The sequence below is a fragment of the Protopterus annectens genome, chromosome 5.part0, assembly GCF_019279795.1.
Source record: "Protopterus annectens isolate FY-2018-M chromosome 5.part0, PAN1.0, whole genome shotgun sequence".
Classification (NCBI taxonomy): domain Eukaryota; kingdom Metazoa; phylum Chordata; order Ceratodontiformes; family Protopteridae; genus Protopterus; species Protopterus annectens.
In genome coordinates, this window is record NC_056735.1 from 572,422,741 (window position 1) to 572,427,746 (window position 5,006).

Below are 5,006 nucleotides of genomic sequence, written 5' to 3' on the forward strand. Positions count from 1 at the left end.
TCAAATTCTAAACCCACCGCCCTAGAAAACAATAATGGAAAAAAACTAAGGGTAATGCTGCTCAATGCCAGAAGTCTAAATCTCAAGATGCATGCACTCGAAGCCCTCCTCAGTATGGAGAACATAGATGTCTGTGCTGTGACTAAAACCTGGTTCAAGGCTCCTGAGAGCACCCTGGCACTATCAGGTTTTACCTCATATCATGTTCGGCCCCAAAACCCGGACTGCACCACAAAGGAGGGGTGTATCCATATTCATCAAGGATACCCACACCTCCAGGCTGGTGGCAACTCACAAAGCATCAGAGACCATTCAGGTGCAATTAACCATAGGCAAAACTGCTCTACAGTTTGTAGCATGTTACAGGCCACCCTCTCAAACTCAGGAACCCCACACAGCCTTCCTGAAGACACTGGAGAGTATAAATGTCTCTCCAAACACCATCATATTGGGTGACTTCAACTACCCAAACATAGACTGGGAACATTACTCAAGCCCCAATACCCTAGCCCAAAGGTTCCTGGAGTTCATAAACTCAAATGCTATGGAACAACTTGTCACCATTCCCACAAGAGGTGAAAATATACTAGACCTGATCATCACAAACATGGGGACAAAATGCTCCACCCCGAAGTATATCCCTCATTGGTGAGATCAGACCATAAACTAATCTCACTGGAGATCCACATCCCGCCCCCACCCCAACAAAAAGACCACAGTGAAGAACTTCTCAAAAGCCAACTTCACACTTAAGACTGGTGTGGTATTCTTCAAGGCCCTGAGCCATTGGAAACCACAACCCACGCTGCTGAATCCCTTACAAATGCTTTCTACGAGCACCTCCAGGATTGCATGGATCAAGCAATCCCAAATAAAATCAAGACCCTTTCCACCAAAGGCAAGCCGATCTGGTGGACCCCAGCCATAAACAAACTTTACAACAAGAGGAGAAAGCTACTACAAGATAGAGCAAAATCCTAAAAGGGAAGACATCTCTGATCAATACTAGTAAAAAACTACGATCACGCATAAAATCATCCAAGGCCAACTTTGAGAGAAAAATCGCCAAGGACTCAAAAGACAATCATAAGGCCTTCTTTAGCTATGTTAGAAATCTGGGTTGAAACTCCCAGATATGCTCAGAATTAGTCCAAAATGATACAAAAATCACTGAACCCACAGACATTGCAAACATACTGGCAGACAGGTTCAGTGAAAATTTCTCCCTCCCCCCCCCAAAAGGAGAAATATCTATCCCAGCAGAGTGTAGCCTCCCAATCATCTCAAATGCCCAGGTGAGAGCTGCTCTCTCTAAAGCTAAAAACACAGCATCAATGGGACCGGATGGTGTCCCCAGCTGTGTGCTACACGAACTCAATGAGGAACTAAACCCACACATAAGGCTGCTGTTTAATCTTAGCCTTACCACAGGATACGCACCCAAAGAGTGGCGATGGCAACTGTGGTCCCACTCCACAAAGGCGGTGCTTCTACGGACCCTGGTAATTACTGCCCCATAAGCAACAAGCCTGGTCTGCAAAGCTATGGAGAGGATCATAATGGAACTCATAAATAAAGACATTGGGGACCTACAGACATTGGATCCTACCCAATTCGGCTTTGTTAAGGGCAGATCATGCCTCTTGAACTTGGTTGACTTTTTGAAACAGTCACCAAGGCCATTGATGAGGGTAAGGCAGTTCACACAGCCTACCTTGACCTTGCAAAGCTTTCGACACAATACCCCACTGGTATCATAGAAAAGCTCACCAGCTTAAATGTAAACCCATATGTCACAAGATGGGTTGCAAACTGGCTCAAGGACAGAACCCACAGGGTTAGAGTTGCTGGTGCCATGTCAGACTCAAGCCGGTCACAAGCGGTGTCCCACAGGGCTCAGTCCTTGGCCCCCTCTTGTTCGGCATCTACTTTTCAGAAGTGCAGGCAAACATAGGAGGATTGTGGCTGACAAAGTTTGCAGATGACTGCAAACTGGCCATAGTTGAAAAATCCATCAGACACAGATATCCTTCAGAGAGGTCTCATAGAAACGGATAACTGGTGCCAGAGCCATGGCCTTAAGCTAAACGCCAAAAAATGTATAGTCATACCCTTTGGTATAAACAAGTTAACCCCAAGTTACCACATAGGTGGCAATCCATTAAGCACAGAAGAGGTTATCAGGGACCTGGGGACCCCAGTTGACAGTAACCTTTCTTTGACACTACATTGCCAAAGTGGTTAGGAGGACCTTCTACATTGCCCACCTGATTATGAAGGGATTCACATCCAGATCAAGGGAGGTCATTGTTCCCCTGTACTCTTCACTTATCAGACCAATGATTGAGTACAATGCCCCATTCGGAATGTATCTTACCCGACATCTGCAGCAATTGGAAAGACCCCAAAAGTTCCTCACCAAAAGGATAAAGGGGCTCAAAAATATGCCATATGCTGCCCGACTGAAGAAACTCCAGCTCTATTCAGTCGCATACCATCTGCTCAGAGGTGACCTGTGCCTGTCATACAAGGCCATGTCCAACCCGGAATTAATGGACATGCTCCACCTCAAAAAATCCAAATCCACCAGAGCCACAAGAGCAAGAGACTTAAACCTCAACACGGATATAAATAGGATGCGCTGGAGGGACAGATTCATCACCCAGAGACTCCCTATGCTGTGGAACAGAATCCCGGTCAATGTGAGACAGAGCACCTCACTGGCTCTGTTCAAGAGGAATCTTGACCAGTGGATGGGAGATCGTAGGTTTACCCCGGGGATCATCTCTGTATTACTGCTGGACAGAGGCACGGCAAACTAATGGGTATAGTATTCTTCAACCTAAGGGGTGGTGAAAGCCACACAACTCTGACTAGGCTTATAAATGCCCTAGGGCAGATAGCCTAGTATGAACCTATGAACCTATGAACCTATAATACTAGCTACAGGTACCTTCCAGAGATCAACTGGTGATGATGGGGATTTCACAGGCATCAGCATCCAGGGTACTCCACCAGTTCCTGGATGCCATGTCAACACATGTCGGTGACCACGTATATTTCCCCAATTCCTGTGAGGCATTGGCCAGCAATATGCATCTTTTCCACCAAATAGCAGAATACCCTGAGGTAGTGGGTGCAATAGGCTGCACGCACATATACATCAAAGCACCACCTGGGGTAGGGTCTACATCAACCGCAAGGGCTTCCCCTCCATCAACTGCCAGGTCTTGTGCAATGCCCAGGGCATAATAATGAATGTGTGTGCTGGCTGCCCTGGAAGCTATCATGATTCCCACATCTGGCATCTGACGTAGCTGTACCAGAGATTTGCCAATGGGGACATCCCTGATGGTCACCTAGTGGGGGATGCTGGATACGCACTGGAGCCATGGCTGATGACACCCATCAGAAATGTGCACACACCTGAACAAGAACTCCATAATGAAGCACATGTACAAACAAGAAACATAACTGAGCATGTGTTTGGGATGCTCAAGTCACGGTTCCAGTGCCTGGACACATCTGGTGGAGCCTTGCGGTACTCACCAACTACATGTACCCAAATTGTTATGGTATGTGCCATGCTACACAACATGATACTGCGGAAACAGCTGCAGCAGGAACAGCATGGGGCAGGGCCAAACAGCCCCCCACCATTGCCAAGGCTTGCACAGGCACAGCGTGACTCAGAGGAGGAACAACCTGAGCCTGCTCAAGTAGGCAGAAGGAGGCATGCCCAGTATGCCCTGGCCTTGGCAAAGAGGCAACGCATAGCACATACACTGACTCAGTAGGAACCCTGGAAATGACACCTCTCTCTGACTCGCACTTACAGTAAAAAGGATGCCAAACTTGACACTACCTGTTTTCAAACATGTATAGGGAGTGTACTACGTGCATACAACATAGGCAGCCCTGCAGCACCACCTGAAACATGAGTGCCCTATTTTAAGCAATATAAAGCACTGCTAAGCACATTTTATCAGTACTGAGCATATTTAAATACAATTGTGTGTAGCTGTGCACTGCGCTAACCAGCGCAATGTCGGGCCACGTCGGGCAACATTGAGCAACATTGGGCAAAGTCAGTCAAAGCCGGGCAAAGTCGAGCAAAGTCAGGTCAACATGCTCACACCTGCTTTACTGTTCCTTAACCAGTCAGGTCTGCCCAGCAGGAAAATAAAAAGCAGTGACAGGGCTCGAACTCAGGATACTGTGCACTATAGTCACAATACTGAACCACTAAGTCATAACAGCATTTCACTGGCACAGACACAACTTAAGTCACTCACACATACCAGTTGGGAGGGGGTCACATACCTAACAGTCACAGCCAGTAGAAGAATTGTAGACAAACGCAAACACAAACAAATGCTGTATCATGCTCTCTGAAGAGGCATATGAGTAACTGCCCCCCAGGCCTATGCAGACAGATAACAGCAGGCCAAACAGTGTGATGTGGGTTGAGTAGGCTATGAAGTCACAAACTAATATGCGTGTAATTGGAAGCTAAGGTCTGTAGTACAGTGGTATGCCTCAAGCCAGTACGATAAGCAACAGTACAGACTGAAATGGAGTACCTGACATAGCAGTGCAGGCCTAGCAAATGTGTATAAGTATCAGGTGTACTCCTCATCCTATGTACACCCACAGTAGCAATCAGGTGTGCCCCCCAGGTAGAAATGTATAAACAATAGCTGTCCCCCCTGTATGTAGAAATGTTGATAAGTCTATGCAAATTGACTCATGGAAGCCCTGCGGACACAGCTTGCTTCCTGTTGATGTACAACACAAAGGTGAGCCCTGAAGTAAAAAACAACTTGATTTTTTCACACACATATAGTATATATGCCCATAGTGGGCATGCTCACACACTTAAACAAATTTAGCAAATTTCAGTCAGCAACATACTAAAAGGTCATTCTGGGCATGCTCACACACTTAGGACATGTCTGAGTATAGCAGTGGGCCACATATATCTGGCAGTTGCAGTTCTTAGTGCA